This window comes from Pseudophryne corroboree, chromosome 2 (genome assembly GCF_028390025.1).
Source record: "Pseudophryne corroboree isolate aPseCor3 chromosome 2, aPseCor3.hap2, whole genome shotgun sequence".
NCBI classification, from domain to species: Eukaryota; Metazoa; Chordata; class Amphibia; order Anura; family Myobatrachidae; genus Pseudophryne; species Pseudophryne corroboree.
The window spans coordinates 902,331,892-902,350,258 of NC_086445.1; the positions used below are offsets into that span (position 1 = coordinate 902,331,892).

Here is an 18,367-nt window from a genome sequence, read left to right on the forward strand (position 1 = left end):
GGAGGATGTTCCTAGGTGGTTAACGTCCTTACCCCTACTTATTACAGCTTGACAAAGGCAACACACGGCTTGACACCTGTTGTCCGCATTTGTGTTGAAATAATTCCACACCGAAGAGGTGATTTTTTTTGTATTTTGACCAGGCAAGTCAATGGCCATATTCGTCCCACGGACAACAGGTGTCTCCCCGGGTGCCTGACTTAAACAAACCACCTCACCATCAGAATCCTCCTTGTCAATTTCCTCCCCAGCGCCAGCAACACCCATATCCTCATCCTGGTGTACTTCAACAGTGACATCTTCAATTTGACTATCAGGAACTGGACTGCGGGTGCTCCTTCCAGCACTTGCAGGGGGCGTGCAAATGGTGGAAGGCGCAAGCTCTTCCCGTCCAGTGTTGGAAAGGTCAGGCATCGCAACCGACACAATTGGACTCTCCTTGGGGATTTGTGATTTAGAAGAACGCACAGTTCTTTGCTGTGCTTTTGCCAGCTTAAGTCTTTTCATTTTTCTAGCGAGAGGATGAGTGCTTCCATCCTCATGTGAATCTGAACCACTAGCCATGAACATAGGCCAGGGCCTCAGCCGTTCCTTGCCACTCCGTGTTGTAAATGGCATATTGGCAAGTTTACGCTACTCATCAGATGCTTTCAATTTTGATTTTTGGGTCATTTTACTGAACTTTTGTTTTTTGGATTTTACATGCACCTCTACTATGACATTGGGCATCGGCCTTGGCAGACGACGTTGATGGCTTTTCATAGTCTCGGCCATGACTAGTGGCAGCAGCTTCAGCACGAGGTGGAAGTGGATCTTGATCTTTCCCTATTTTAACCTCCACATTTTTGTTCTCCATTTTTTAATGTGTGGAATTATATGCCAGTATCAATAGCAATGGCCTACTACTATATATACTGCGCACAACTGAAATGCACCACAGGTATGGATGGATAGAATACTTGACGACACAGAGGTAGGTAGAGCATTGGCCTTCCGTACCGTACTGCTATATATACTGGTGGTCACTGTCAGCAAACTGCAAAATTAAAATGCATTACAGGTATAGAATCTAGATGGATAGTATACTTGACGACACAGAGGTAGGTAGAGCAGTGGCCTTCCGTACCGTACTGCTATATATACTGGTGGTCACTGTCAGCAAACTGCAAAACTAAAATGCACCACAGGTATAGAATCTAGATGGATAGTATACTTGACGACACAGAGGTAGGTAGAGCAATGGCCTTCCGTACCGTACTGCTATATATACTGGTGGTCACTGTCAGCAAACTGCAAAACTAAAATGCACCACAGGTATAGAATCTAGATGGATAGTATACTTGATGACACAGAGGTAGGTAGAGCAGTGGCCTTCCGTACCGTACTGCTATATATACTGGTGGTCACTGTCAGCAAAACTCTGCACTGTGCTCCTCCTATATAATACTGCTGGTCCCCAGTCCCCACAATAAAGCAGTGTGAGCACAGATATATGCAGCACACTGAGCACAGATATGGAGTGTTTTTCAGGCAGACAACGTATACTGGTGGTCACTGGTCAGCAAAACTCTGCACTGTACTCCTCCTATATAATATACTGGTGGTCCCCAGTCCCCACAATAAAGCAGTGTGAGCACAGATATATGCAGCACACTGAGCACAGATATGGAGTGTTTTTCAGGCAGACAACGTATACTGATGGTCACTGTCAGCAAAACTCTGCACTATACTCCTCCCATATAATATACTGGTGGTCCCCAGTCCCCACAATAAAGCAGTGTGAGCACAGATATATGCAGCACACTGAGCACAGATATGGAGTGTTTTTCAGGCAGACAACGTATACTGGTGGTCACTGTCAGCAAAACTCTGCACTGTACTCCTCCTATATAATACAGCTGCTCCCCAGTCCCCACAATTAAGCAGTGTGAGCACAGATATATGCAGCACACTGAGCACAGATATGGAGTGTTTTTCAGGCAGACAACGTATACTGGTGGTCACTGTCAGCAAAACTCTGCACTGTACTCCTCCTATATAATATACTGGTGGTCCCCAGTCCCCACAATAAAGCAGTGTGAGCACAGATATATGCAGCACACTGAGCACAGATATGGAGTGTTTTTCAGGCAGACAACGTATACTGGTGGTCACTGTCAGCAAAACTCTGCACTGTACTCCTCCTATATAATACAGCTGCTCCCCAGTCCCCACAATTAAGCAGTGTGAGCACAGATATATGCAGCACACTGAGCACAGATATGGAGTGTTTTTCAGGCAGACAACGTATACTGGTGGTCACTGTCAGCAAAACTCTGCACTGTACTCCTCCTATATAATACAGCTGCTCCCCAGTCCCCACAATTGAATTAAGCAATAAGCACAAATATTTGCATCAACATTAATAAACGGAGAGGACGCCAGCCACGTCCTCTCCCTAACATTTCCAATGCACGAGTGAAAATGGCGGCGGTGCGCGGCTGCTTATATAGAATCCGAATCTCACGAGAATCCGACAGCGGGATGATGACGGTCGGGCGCTCTCGGGTTAACCGAGCCATACGGGAGAATCCGAGTATGCCTCGGACCCGTGTAAAATGGGTGAAGTTCGGGGGGGTTCGGTTTCCGAGGAACTGAACCCGCTCATCACTAATTTCTAGTATTGTTACCGACAGGCGCCACTAGAAACAGTACTGATAGATAGATAGATAGATAGATAGATAGATAGATAGATATTTAGATAGATAGAGCTTTGGCACATGTAAGAAATTATATATGTATATTAAATAATGTAAAAATGACTTAATAGCTAATGGAAAATTTATAACAGTAACATTTTTATTACAATGTTCACTGTTGTATTTGTTACTATACAAAATTAAATACATATATATAGTCTGAAACATTAATCAGACTGAATCTACAACAGTGCATGATTTAAAAGCTTAATAAAGTTAGTAAAAACATATAAAAGTTTACACCCTTGGTAGATTACAGTATCATGTGCACAGCAGCTTTCTACAGTATGTTTCAGCTGATATTAGAAGGATATTAAGGTGTGTTCTTAGGGAAATAAAGCATATTACGATTCTCTTATAGTAACCATTTCACCCTGGAGAGTCAGAAAGCCAGTAAGGTTTATGCATTATCTAGACCAGTAATGTGCTTTTATGAGATGCTGAAATGTAACATGCAGCTATAATGTTAATAAAGCCCATATGCCAAATACATATAAGACAGCAGCCTTAAGCATACTTCATAGTCAGTAGTTGGCTAAATTTTTAGTTTTTTGTTTTTATTTGAAAAACATTCCAATTTAAGCAATAAAAGTGTAAAGTATATACTATTGTGCATGTTTCATAATATAATAAAGTAATAGAAATCTGGTTTTAATTAATATCAGAGAGCTTTCTATATTTTGTAAATGTACAAGAATGGAATAAAGGTGTGAAATAAAGGTTTGGAGGAAAATGAGCGACAAGTAATGAGCGAAAATATACACATCCGGACTGTACAGCGACTTCTGGCAGCACATTGCCTAGAATTGAATTGCCAATGAAGGGTGATACACTAAAACAGATAAAGCAATAGTGATATTGGGTTGTAGTTGTGCATTGTTGCATCAGTATGACTGAAAATAAATAAAGATATGTATATATATATATAAATATATATATATATATATATATAGATATATGTATACACTCTGCTCAAAAAAATAAAGGGAACACTTAAACAACACAATGTAACTCCAAGTCAATCACACTTCTGTGAAATCAAACTGTCCACTTAGGAAGCAACACTGATTGACAATCAATTGCACATGCTGTTGTGCAAATGGAATAGACAACAGGTGGGAGTTATAGGCAATTAGCAAGACACCCCCAATAAAGGAGTTGTTCTGCAGGTGGTGACCACAGACCACTTCTCAGCTCCTATGCTTTTTGGCTGATCTTTTGGTCACTTTTGAAAGCTGGCGGTGCTTTCACTCTAGTGGTAGCATGAGACGGAGTCTACAACCCACACAAGTGGCTCAGGTACTGCAGCTCATCCAGGATGGCACATCAATGCGAGCTGTGGCAAGAAGGTTTGCTTTGTCTGTCAGCGTAGTGTCCAGAGCATGGAGGCGCTACCAGGCGACAAGCCAGTACATCTGGAGACGTGGAGGAGGCTGTAGGAGGGCAACAACCCAGCAGCAGGACCGCTACCTCCGCCTTTGTGCAAGGAGGAACAGGAGGAACACTGCCAGAGCCCTGCAAAATGACCTCCAGCAAGCCACAAATGTGCATGTGTCTACTCAAACGATCAGAAACAGACTCCATGAGGGTGGTATGAGGGCCCGACGTCCACAGGTGGGGGTTGTGCTTACAGCCCAACACCGTGCAGGACATTTGGCATTTGCCAGAGAACACCAAGATTGGCAAATTCGCCACTGGTGCCCTGTGCTCTTCACAGATGAAGCAGGTTCTCACTGAGCACATATGACAGATGTGACAGAGTCTGGAGACGCCAAGGAGAATGTTCTGCTGCCTGCAACATCCTCCAGCATGACTGGTTTGGCAGTGGGTCAGTAATGCTGTGGGGTGGCATTTCTTTGGGGGGGGCCGCACAGCCCTCCATGTGCTCGCCAGAGGTAGCCTGACTGCCATTAGGTACCCAGATGAGATCCTCAGACTCCTTGTGAGACCATATGCTGGTGCGGTTGGCCCTGGGTTCCTCCTAATGCAAGACAATGCTAGACCTCATGTGGCTGGAGTGTGTCAGCAGTTCCTGCAAGACAAAGGCATTGATGCTATGGACTGGCCCGCCCCTTCCCCAGACCTGAATCCAATTGAGCACATCTGGGACATCATGTCTCGCTCCATCCACCAACTCCACGTTGCACCACAGACTGTCCAGTAGTTGGCGGATGCTTTAGTCCGGGTCTGGGAGGAGATCCCTCAGGAGACCATCCGCGACCTCATCAGGAGCATGCCCAGGCGTTGTAGGGAGGTCATACAGGCACGTGGAGGCCACACACACTACTGAGCCTCATTTTGACTTCTTTTAAGGACATTACATCAAAGTTGGATCAGCCTGTAGTGTGTTTTTCCACTTTAATTTTGAGTGTGACTCCAAATCCAGACCTCATGGGTTAATAAATTTGATTTCCATTGATAATTTTTCTGTGATTTTGTTGTCAGCACATTCAATTATGTAAAGAGCAAAGTATTTAATAAGAATATTTCATTCATTCAGATCTAGGATGTGTTATTTTAGTGTTCCCTTTATTTTTTTGAGCAGTGTATATATATATATATATATGGTGGGGGGGGGATGAGGTATTTCAAGCGACCAAGGTGTCTAATCAATGATGAAGAAAAACAGGTACTATAAAATAGTATAATTTAATATTAGGAGTACAAAGCACTAAAAAAGAGTAACATGCAAAAAAAAATGGAATTAAAATGTAGCTAAGTCGGTACAAAAAAGAAGTAAAAAGGGAAGGGGGTTTAGGCTAAAAAATATCAAGGGCACACGTATCAGAATTCATAAGAATACATAAAAAACACTAAAAAAAATTTTTTAAAATACAAAATGCATAGGATAAAACACAGGAAAAGGTGAGGAGAGGTAGCTTATCTTTTAAGAGTATGAGATGAAATCAGAATGTCACCCAACGCGTTTCGTCCCTCATGGACTTCATCAAAGGGTAATGTAATGCTAGAGACAGAACATATTTATACCTTAAGACTATGGGAAGTGCTGCTGACATCACTTCCTGTTGGATTAATTGGTAAACACAGACCTATAGTAAAAATGCGAATCAGTGCGGGTACATGTGAAGGGAATATAATGGAGAACATTGCTAGTATGTTTTCTAGTTAAAACGAGACATAATTTAGGTTTAAAACATCAAAAAACGGGTGTATCCGTCCACTTCCGGTCCGGAGTATGTTGCTGATGACATCCGCCCCATGTCCGCCCCACTTCCGCCCCACTTCCGCCCCACTTCCGGCGGCTGTGAAATGCTTCTGCGCATGCGCCTAGTAGGCACAGACGTGATAGACAATGTCCGTGCATTAGCTTCTTAGTTGGAGCGGCGGCCATCTTTTTGGTTATTTATGTGAGATGCGTCACAGTGCTTCCGTGATGCAAAGTTCTGTTTGATGCTTTTAAAGTCGTAAATGCGTCCATAGAGGTGGTGTGGCTCCCCATCGGGTATATAAAGGGAAAAGAAATACTTCATTCAGATGGCAGCAAAAAACGGAGGATAATAGAAATGAAATGTTTATATATATATATGGGGAGAAATAAATGAAGCATATATATCATAAGTGGAGATGGAAAAACATCAATTATTCATATATGAATGATAGTAAATGAAACAATATATATATATATTTGAAGAGGCAAAATGAAGAAAGATGAAAATAAAATAAAAATAAAAAATAAAAATAAAAATAAAATGAAAATGTATGCAAATGAAACATAAATAAAAGTAGAAATAATAAAATAAAAATGAAAATGGAAATGAAAATTATAGCCGCATTGGTAGATGAAAGGCGGGAGGGAGGGAGGGAGAGGGGACTGGGAGGGACGGAGGAGGGAAAGTAAGGGGGAACTCATGAAAACTCGGGAACCGGGTGAAGACTGATGATGAGTCAATGGGTAATACCATTAAGAAAGTTTAAACTAGTTGTATGGAACTTAGTGGGATTCATCTTGCGAGAGTGAAAGTACTGGGTGATACTAGGTCCATATGTACTACGGACCAGAAAAACATCCATAAGCTACTGAGAGTTTGTCAGAAGTTTCCCCTTTTTGCCTCTATGTTTACAACACCCGGTCTCCCAAGGAGGTCTCCCATCCTTGTACTGACCGGGCCCATCCTTGCTTAGCTTCCAAGATCGGACGTTGTTGGGCGTCCCCAAGGAGGTATGGTTGTAATGTTTATGGCTGGGTTGGAAACATGTCCTCTCAGTTCAAAGGATGGCACTACTTGCCCAGAAGTTGGGGGAGTGTAGTGAAAGCAGGAACTACCAAGGTAGGATGAGAGATGTGAGGGCTTGTAATAGGGAAGGTGGAAGTTATAAAATTGACACATGCGGGTGTCCTACCAAGTGTAGTGGTAACTAACCCGCCACTGATGTTCCCTGGCGAACTCCCAAACAGGTACTGATCAGTTCGAGTTGTTGACCATATAATAAGATACGCCCCACCAAGGTGGTGATGTTCATGCGGATCAAGAGAGAAGGGAAGGGAGAGGTAAGCGTAAGGGTGGGAGTGGCTTAAATTATAAAAAAGGTGCTATCTCGTACCCTTCGTTGAAACCATCCGGATGGAGAGTATTAAGTTCGTATATCCAATACATCTCTCTCCTGGAAAGGAGATTTGAAAGGTCTCCTCCTCTGGCTCCCAGTGCTACTAGTTCGATGCCTTTGTATGTTAATGTCTCTGGATCCGAGTTATGGAAAAGATGGAAATGTTTGGAAACTGCATGGGTGAGGACTTTGTTCTTAATATTCCTAACGTGTTCCTGGATGCGTATTTTAAGGGGTCTTTTAGTTTTCCCTATATACTTCAGTTTACATGGACACTCCAGAAGGTATATTACTGACGAGGTGTTGCAATTGATGAATTGTTTAATCTGATACTCCTTTTGGGTTTGAGTATTTTGGAAAGACTTTCTGTTTGGATGGAGGTATCTACATATGTTACACCTCCCGCATTTGAAGCTTCCTTTGCATTTTGGCATAATGCTTGTGGCTGATGGATTCTTCAACATGCTAGGAGCTAGTGTGTCTTTGAGACTCCGAGATTTGCGAAAGACCATTTTAGGCTCTTTGGTGAGATAATTCTTCAGTATAGGGTCCATGAGGAGTATATTCCAATGTTTCTTGAGGACATTCTTAATAAGATTCTCGTGTCTGCTGTACGTTGTGATGAATTTAACTGTGTCTTCCTTGATGTTCTTTGATTTGTATTTGAGAAGATCCGTTCTTTTTGCAGCTTTAGCCTTGAGAGTGGCTTCTTCCAGAAGTCGGATAGGGTACCCCTTGTCCTTGAATCTTCCTTTATACACTTCAAGTTGTTGATCTCTGTCCTCAATCTTCTTGCAGTTCCGTGTTATTCTTGTGAATTGGGATAGGGGGGTATTGTCTTTTCATTGTTTGCGGTGGTTGCTCTTGTAGTGAACGTAGCTGTTCATATCTACCTTCTTTATGAAGTTGCTTGTGATAATTTCCTCTCCTGAGTGTGTTAAAACCAGATCCAGGAATTCAATCCGTTCTGTATCCACATTGGCAGTGAACTTGAGGTTCATGGTATTAACCGAAATGTAAGTTAAAAATTCATTAAAACACAACTGGTCACCTTCCCATATTAAAATGATGTCGTCTATGTAACGTTTATAAAAAATAATGTTTCGTTGGTAAGGGTGATTGTTAAAAATGAATTCCTTTTCCCACTGTCCCATGAACAAATTTGCAAAACTGGGTGCAAAAATCGTGCCCATGGCGGTTCCGCATATTTGAAGATAAAACCCATCTAAAAAGGTGAAATAATTGTGTTTGAGTATAAAATTCATGAGCTCACATAAAAACAGTCTATGATCTTCTGTAATTTCAGGATCCGAAGAAAGAGCATTGTTGCATGCCTCAATACCCTTATCATGCTCTATACAGGTGTAGAGGGATTGTACGTCTATTGTGGCCCACCTGTATGTGTCCTTCCATTGTAATGTTTCCAAAAGGTTCAGGACCGATGTGGTATCTTTAAGGAAGGCCGGTAGTTCCATTACATACTTCCTCAGGAATATGTCCACGTATTCCGACAGGTGTGAGGTCAAAGAGTCAATACCAGCCACTATTGGTCTACCAGGAGGTTTGTCCATAGACTTGTGTATTTTCGGGAGAAAATAAAATATGGGGGTCTCAAATAACTTTGGGCACAATTTGGACTTACCCGGGGACGCTCGGGTTTACCAGCCCATATGGAGAGGTAAAACTATCACACACAATTGATTTTTTATGTTTTTCATGCTGGTTATTTATATTGAAGTTGGCTCTCTTCACGTGCAGCAAACGGTGTTTTCACATGAAGTATCAATAGCTGTAGCTACAGCATCTTCAAGGACTGCTACATATTGTTATATTTGAACTGGTACATATTGTTACATTGGAATTTCACAGCAGCTATTCCAGCAAGCTAATCTGATTCAGGACTCATTGTAACAATCCAGTAAAATACATATGTCCATTCACATACACATGGTTAATGAGTAAATTTCTGATTAATATATTTATACATTGGTTTTTTCAATTGGTAAAAGATTTTATTGGATCTTTGTGAATATTAAACATACATTTTATTAATTCATCTGACTCTTTGGTTGTACTGAACCTGGTTAATTGTGGTGTTAGGATGTCATGAGCGCCTCTATTTATCTCTCTAACGAGAATCTTATTAAGAATGTCCTTAAGAAACATTGGAATATACTCCTCATGGACCCTATACTGAAGAATTATCTCACCAAAGAGCCTAAAATGGTCTTTCGCAAATCTCGGAGTCTCAAAGACACACTAGCTCCTAGCATGTTGAAGAATCCATCAGCCACAAGCATTATGCCAAAATGCAAAGGAAGCTTCAAATGCGGGAGGTGTAACATATGTAGATACCTCCATCCAAACAGAAAGTCTTTCCAAAATACTCAAACCCAAAAGGAGTATCAGATTAAACAATTCATCAATTGCAACACCTCGTCAGTAATATACCTTCTGGAGTGTCCATGTAAACTGAAGTATATAGGGAAAACTAAAAGACCCCTTAAAATACGCATCCAGGAACACGTTAGGAATATTAAGAACAAAGTCCTCACCCATGCAGTTTCCAAACATTTCCATCTTTTCCATAACTCGGATCCAGAGACATTAACATACAAAGGCATCGAACTAGTAGCACTGGGAGCCAGAGGAGGAGACCTTTCAAATCTCCTTTCCTGGAGAGAGATGTATTGGATATACGAACTTAATACTCTCCATCCGGATGGTTTCAACGAAGGGTACGAGATAGCACCTTTTTTATAATTTAAGCCACTCCCACCCTTACGCTTACCTCTCCCTTCCCTTCTCTCTTGATCCGCATGAACATCACCACCTTGGTGGGGCGTATCTTATTATATGGTCAACAACTCGAACTGATCAGTACCTGTTTGGGAGTTCGCCAGGGAACATCAGTGGCGGGTTAGTTACCACTACACTTGGTAGGACACCCGCATGTGTCAATTTTATAACTTCCACCTTCCCTATTACAAGCCCTCACATCTCTCATCCTACCTTGGTAGTTCCTGCTTTCACTACACTCCCCCAACTTCTGGGCAAGTAGTGCCATCCTTTGAACTGAGAGGACATGTTTCCAACCCAGCCATAAACATTACAACCATACCTCCTTGGGGACGCCCAACAACGTCCGATCTTGGAAGCTAAGCAAGGATGGGCCCGGTCAGTACAAGGATGGGAGACCTCCTTGGGAGACCGGGTGTTGTAAACATAGAGGCAAAAAGGGGAAACTTCTGACAAACTCTCAGTAGCTTATGGATGTTTTTCTGGTCCGTAGTACGTATGGACCTAGTATCACCCAGTACTTTCACTCTCGCAAGATGAATCCCACTAAGTTCCATACAACTAGTTTAAACTTTCTTAATGGTATTACCCATTGACTCATCATCAGTCTTCACCCGGTTCCCGAGTTTTCATGAGTTCCCCCTTACTTTCCCTCCTCCGTCCCTCCCAGTCCCCTCTCCCTCCCTCCCTCCCGCCTTTCATCTACCAATGCGGCTATAATTTTCATTTCCATTTTCATTTTTATTTTATTATTTCTACTTTTATTTATGTTTCATTTGCATACATTTTCATTTTATTTTTATTTTTATTTTTTATTTTTATTTTATTTTCATCTTTCTTCATTTTGCCTCTTCAAATATATATATATATTGTTTCATTTACTATCATTCATATATGAATAATTGATGTTTTTCCATCTCCACTTATGATATATATGCTTCATTTATTTCTCCCCATATATATATATAAACATTTCATTTCTATTATCCTCCGTTTTTTGCTGCCATCTGAATGAAGTATTTCTTTTCCCTTTATATACCCGATGGGGAGCCACACCACCTCTATGGACGCATTTACGACTTTAAAAGCATCAAACAGAACTTTGCATCACGGAAGCACTGTGACGCATCTCACATAAATAACCAAAAAGATGGCCGCCGCTCCAACTAAGAAGCTAATGCACGGACATTGTCTATCACGTCTGTGCCTACTAGGCGCATGCGCAGAAGCATTTCACAGCCGCCGGAAGTGGGGCGGAAGTGGGGCGGACATGGGGCGGATGTCATCAGCAACATACTCCGGACCGGAAGTGGACGGATACACCCGTTTTTTGATGTTTTAAACCTAAATTATGTCTCGTTTTAACTAGAAAACATACTAGCAATGTTCTCCATTATATTCCCTTCACATGAACCCGCACAGATTCGCATTTTTACTATAGGTCTGTGTTTACCAATTAATCCAACAGGAAGTGATGTCAGCAGCACTTCCCATAGTCTTAAGGTATAAATATGTTCTGTCTCTAGCATTACATTACCCTTTGATGAAGTCCATGAGGGACGAAACGCGTTGGGTGACATTCTGATTTCATCTCATACTCTTAAAAGATAAGCTACCTCTCCTCACCTTTTCCTGTGTTTTATCCTATGCATTTTGTATTTAAAAAAATTTTTTTTTAGTGTTTTTTATGTATTCTTATGAATTCTGATACGTGTGCCCTTGATATTTTTTAGCCTAAACCCCCTTCCCTTTTTACTTCTTTTTTGTACCGACTTAGCTACATTTTAATTCCATTTTTTTTTGCATGTTACTCTTTTTTAGTGCTTTGTACTCCTAATATTAAATTATACTATTTTATAGTACCTGTTTTTCTTCATCATTGATTAGACACCTTGGTCGCTTGAAATACCTCATCCCCCCCCCACCATTTTTAGAAACCAGTAGGCATATATACCAGTGCTTACAATTTTTTGAGGTGCCTGAGCTGACGCCCTAAACTGCATAAGGGAGTGTCCATCAGGTGTTGTTCTGCTATTTACTACAGAACATATATATATTTTTTCCTCTACTGTTGTTTATAAACCTTAGATACTGTATCTGTGGCGCTGCCAGCTTCTTTTTGCACACATATATATATATATATATATATATATATATATAATTGGCTATGCAGTTATTTTGTGAAAGCAAATACTTCGCCATGACAACACCAATTTTTTATGATTCAAGTGTTTTGATAAGTGCTCAGCCTCAGGTTGTTGAGGAATGACGCTTCAAAGTCGTTATTTTTGGCCCATAGAAAAAGCAATGAATGTTGGGTGCACTTTTTCCCTTTTTTTATGTAAATTACAGTGAAGCCCTTGCCAATTGTTTTCTGCCTTAAATTCAGTTGATATAATGAATGCGGGTAATATTTACCTGGGCCTGGTCCTTGCTGCCACCCCCCCTTCCCCTCCCCGATGTAGACAGCTGGGAGAGAGAGGACATTGCTGAAGCTGTGCCTCTCTCACCAGCGCAGCACACACACTGCTGTGTGCTGCGCTGGGGAGAGAGGCAGCTGCAGCAATGTCCTCTCTCCCTGCGTGACGTACAGGGGGATGAACGATCCACCCCCCCTGAACCCTACTGCTCACCCGGTGCCCCTCCCCCCCAGCGTATGCACCCGCCTCGCAGCCACACAGACAGCATTTTTTTAAATATTTCTAAAGGAGAGTGGCTGGCCACACCTCCCTGTATTGGCTATGCCCCCCTCTGATTACCTTGGCCTGGATCACCTGTCAGCACCCCTGGGGATGGGAACCAAATGATGTTTCATCTAAACCATCAGTGGTTTGGTCCCGATGACCAACCCTGCAATGGAGAAGATCCAATGTTTTCTCACCATTGCAAGTTTTACCATTTTCTCACCATTACTTCCGATGATCCACCAATCTATTGGTGGTGGGGACCAGTGGCGGAACTAGCGAGCAGGTGGCCCAGGTGCGACAAAATGCTCTGCCCCCCCCCCCATCCCATCCAAGTCCACTCCCTCACCCCTGGAGAGGATCTGGTGAGGTAGACCTGCTCAGGGCCAGAGAAATGGATGCCTAGCAACAATGCCGTAAGTAGACATTTCAGCACTGTGTGCAAGAAACGGCATCGGAGCTCCACCCCTGCATGCAAAACACGGGCAGTGCGCACCGTAGGCGCGTGCAAAAATACATAGGGGCGTGGCTTTGTGGGGAAGGGGTGTGGCCACAAAATAATACCAATTCATAAAACGGTGCACAGTAGTCTCCATTATTCAAATTACGCCGCACAGTAGCACCACTACACCAGGTAGAGACCCTTTTACACCTTACGGCGGACAGATTCCCCTTTTTACACATTACGGTAGACAGCGTCCCCTTTTTACACATTATGGCAGACAGCGTCCCCCTTTTTACACATTATGGCAGACAGCGTCCCCCTTTTTACACATAACGGCAGACAGCGTCCCCTTTTTACACATAACGGCAGACAGCGTCCCCTTTTTACACATAACGGCAGACAGCGTCCCCCTTTTTACACATGACGGCAGACAGCGTCCCACTTTTTACACATGACGGCAGACAGCGTCCTTTTTACACATAACGGCAGACAGCGTCCCCTTTTTACACATAACGGCAGGCAGCGTCCCCTTTTTACACATAACGGCAGACAGCGTCCCCTTTTTACACATTACGGCAGACAGCGTCCCCTTTTTACACATTACGGCAGACAGCGTCCCCCTTTTTACACATTATGGCAGACAGCGTCCCCCTTTTTACACATAACGGCAGACAGCGTCCCCTTTTTACACATAACGGCAGACAGCGTGCCCTTTTTACACATAACAGCAGACAGCGTGCCCTTTTTACACATTACGGCAGGCAGATTCCCCCTTTTTAGAAAGGAAGGAAGGAAGGAAAGAAAGAAAGAAAGAAAGAAAGAAAGAAAGAAAGAAAGAAAGAAAGAATTATACTTACCCTCACCGCTGGCTCAGGCTCCTCGGTGCAGCTTCTCCAGAGATCCCGGGCAGGAGAGAAGGAGGAGGAGGGAGGTGGAGGAGGGAGCCGCAGCAGCGCTGTGTTATTGGTGGAGGCACGGCTGCTGCTGTCCCTCTGCTTCACTATAGGCTGTTCTCCGCCGCTGTGAATGCTGGGGTGCGCTTCACAGCGGCGGAGAACAGACTATAGTGAAGCAGAGGGACAGCAGTAGCAGCGCCTCAATCAATGAAACAGCGCTGCCGCGGCTCCCTCCTCCACCTCCCTCCTCCTCCTTCTCCCCTCCGTACCACTGCACTGTTCTTCTCTCCTGTCCGGGTGGCTGTGTGCTGCAGGCAGCGGTTGCCCGCAGCCCACAGCGGCATGTAATGAGTCAGTTTGACTCATTACATGCTTTGGGTCCCTGGACAGAGGCGGTCCCCAGTGTAACGCACTGGTTGCACTGGCGGTAGTTCCGCCTCTGGTGGGGACAGGCAGGGTTGTACAGGAGATAGCTGAATCCTACACCAGCATGCCATATTCAACCTCAATTCTCAACTTCATGCATTACAGTCAGACAACCAACACATGAAGCTTTTTGCTCCTGCATAGCAGATCTATGGAGTGTGTGGCTGCACACTACATAGATCTGCTAGAGCTACAATGGTTTAAAGTGAACATTTGCTGATCAAACTCCACGTTGCTGGTGATTTTTTCTCTACTATGCATGCATAGATCTTTGTGAAATGGCAACCACTCCATTTTCCCGGTAGTTCCTGCAGCACTGATGCCAGAGAGGTAATTATAATGAATGGGTGCACCATGCACCCATTATAGATATGCCTATGGTATAAACAGTAATTTATTATGCAGCATAGAAGTATACAACATACTCAATATATTAAAGTCAAATAATGGTAAATATACCATATGTGTGGTACTACTAGTATCTAATACACATGTTGACGAAAGAGCTTTGTATTTAACAGCATGATGCAAAAAGCAACATTGTGCAGTAATACGTCACAGCCAATTAGCTGTCATTAGTGCAGTACAGTTAGTCTAAAGGTGGGCGCACACTGGCCGATATATCGCCCGTTCTCTTGAACGGCCGATATATCAAGTGTCCGTTGGCCAGTGTGTACGGCCGATACATCTGTGAACTCCGTCGTTCACAGACGTATCGCGTTGGCCACACAGCACAGCTGACGGCCAATATATCTACCGATATATTGATGCACTGCTGTGTGTGTATGGGCGGTCGACCGACCACCCGTACATATGCTGCGGCAGCCGGCGGTGATTGACAGCTGAACTGGGCGGGCGTGTGTACACGCCCGCCCAGTTCATGACGTCAGTCCCCGGCGGATCGGGCAGTGTGTATGCTCAACACACTGCCCGATCCGTCCATAGATATATCTGCCGATCAGTTGATCGGCAGATATATCTACCAGTGTGTACCCACCTTAAGGAAGCTGATTCAATGGTTTGTTAAGGGTTACAACATACTGTACTGTATGTTCTGCTCCACACTGTTTTATTACATATACCTTACTATTTTTTTAATCTAACAAATATATCATCATTGCTACACTCTAATGATTTTAAAGCTTTACATTGTACAAGACAATTATACCTTAGCACAGATGGAGCATAGTTGGAACTTGAAGCCTAACCTGCAAAACAGAACTGGAGATGCAGCCAGTGTTGGGTGGATTACACACTGTAACAGCTGTGGCAGTGAAAACAGCCAGCTGAACCGAGACTAGTAGCATTTCCGAATACAGGATACAGGGAACAAAAGCAGGTGGGACAATCAGAATTTTAAAATTAAAGCTATAAAATAAGCATGAGTATACAAATGAAACCTGTAGTCTTCAAAATCTTCATAGAAAAAAAAATTTTCTTCGATATTCTTTATCTACTTAAAAATATCTACAGTATATAAAAGGCAAATACCACTGACTCATCACAAAATCTCCTGAACCACAAGAACTAGGAACTTGACATTTTGACAGTAGCTTGCTTTTGTCATGTAGGCACTCACTAATACTCCTTTCACACCGCAGCTTTAACCCAGTAAATTGCTGATTTTTCAGCCTTCCTAAACGGTTCTAGTTGCGGTGTGAAAGGGCCACCTTGAATTTACAGTTTTCAAAATACTGGTATTTTGAAACGGTTAAAAAGCAGGGTCCTACCCGGTTCAGAACCGTTTCACTGTGCAGTGTGAAAAGCTCTGAAACGGTATTTCCAAGCCACAGGAGGTGATAGGCTGTCTCCATGTGTGATGTCACCAGGCAGAAGCAGGAAGCAGGAGGAATAACACATCAGACACATGAGAGTGGGTTTAGAAGCGTTTTCTTACTGCAAATATATTATACAATGGCAACTTGGAGTGATGAACAGGTGAGGGAGCTGCTAAGAATCAGAGGGGATGAGGAAATCTGCAGACAAATAACTGGGACAGTCAAGGATGCACTCATATATAAAAACATGGTTAAAATACTTCAAGCTGCTAGGTTCCATCGTACGACTATCCAAATTATTAATAATTAATTAATTAATTAATAATTATGAATAATGTGTGGGCCAGAAAAGTCCATTTATAATGACAACCACTGTTTTCTATGGGTGAAACGGCTTCAGTGTGAAAGGTACCAAAACGGTAATGAAATGGTAATATACTGGTTACAACATGCGATGTGAAGGGGGTTTAACTGCTCAGACCCGTTTTAAGAACCGTTTAAAGAACCGTTTCAAAAGCAGGTTTTACGATGTGAAAGCAGCATAAGTGGGGATTTTTCAAAATTCCACCCACAAAGGGGTTAAATGGGGTGAGATAATTCCCCCCTCACAGAGGAGAGTTAAGACAGCCCACCCAGCCGGGGCTATAAAGAATGCATGGTGGCGGGGATACCAAGTTGCGGAGAGGGGAGGACAGAATGCTCTGTTTCTGGACTTTCTTGCAGTGGCGCCTAGTCACGCCACTCGCCCCTGCCTGCGATGCGCTCCATCTGTAAGTACTTAACCAACCTATTTCCAGTCAGGAGAGGATAATGTTTTAATTATCAGAGGTTAACCTGTCACTTGAACTAAACATTGCCAAACCTCTCATAGGAGGAAAGGAGACATAGATATTTTGACTCTTAAATGCATTAAAGGGAAGCTTGATAGTCAGCAACTGCTTATAGGCTGTGTTAAGGACACCGACAGCTCTCCCAGTGACCTTAAGTGTTGTGCAAAAATCTTTTTACCTCAAAAAGAGGAGCCCTAAAGAGAGCGAGAAGCTAAGCAAGAAGAGCTAGGGCCCTTTGGATTAGAGTCAGCCCATCCCTGCAAACTTTACATATTTAACATACAGCAGGCGGAGCTTGGTCTGTTGTTACAACATTTACAGCACTGAGCAGGGCAGCATCAGAGGCGGGACAGGGCAGGGAAAGAGGCGGATTATTCTCCTCAGCACCAGCCTTTTCACAGCATCAATCCGGGGAAGGCCTGCCCAGTATTGTGGCCTGACAAAGTTTGGCAGAGGCGGGCGGAACATGTGCTCTTGTAAGTCTAATTCGTTTACCAGGAAGTCCTTCAAAATTAAAGTTATACGCATGGAAATTCCGTAGCAAAGCACGTGTATTCAGCATGCACTGACACACATGGTGCGATCCCCTCAGTTGTATTGTACAAATCACGAAGCCTTGACAAAGGTTCTATAATGAGACCGAAACATTGGCAACTTATATGTGCATGCTAATAAACTTCAAAAAACACGTTTGACCTCAAAGTCTGGAGAGTGCCTTTCTTTTACTACACGTAGTAAATTATCACATATCCAAATATTCCGAAATACGTAATATTCTGAAATACATAATTTTTTGAGTGAGACTGAGATACTGAAACACTTGTTTTCTGATGGCTCAATGTACACAAACTTTGTTTAATACATAAAGTTATTAAAAATATTGTATTAAATGACATTCAGGCTGTGTGTATATGGTGTATATGAAACATAAATGAATTGTGTGTATGTACACAAACTTTGTTTAATGTGTTTAATGCACAAAGTTATTAAGAATATTGGCTAAAATTTACCTTCAGTCTGTGTGTATAAGGTATAGATGATACATAAATGCATTCTGTGCTTAGACTTGGGTCCCATCCCCATGATATCTCATTATGGTATGTAATTAATGTAATTATTCCAAAATACGGAAAAATCCGATATCCAAAATACTGCTGGTCCCAAGCATTTTAGATATGGGATACTCAACCTGTATATATATATAT

At 42.7% G+C, this 18,367-nt stretch overlaps 1 protein-coding gene and 2 pseudogenes across 1 annotated transcript in view; 2 read left to right on the forward strand and 1 right to left on the reverse strand.

The window, feature by feature from the left end:
* COL26A1 (collagen type XXVI alpha 1 chain) overlaps positions 1-18,367 on the forward strand; it is a 783,134-nt gene that overhangs the window by 338,209 nt on the left and 426,558 nt on the right. The gene's annotated exons all lie outside the window — the stretch shown is intronic.
* LOC135052350 (5S ribosomal RNA) lies at positions 6,814-6,932 on the reverse strand (annotated as a pseudogene).
* LOC135052352 (5S ribosomal RNA) lies at positions 10,412-10,530 on the forward strand (annotated as a pseudogene).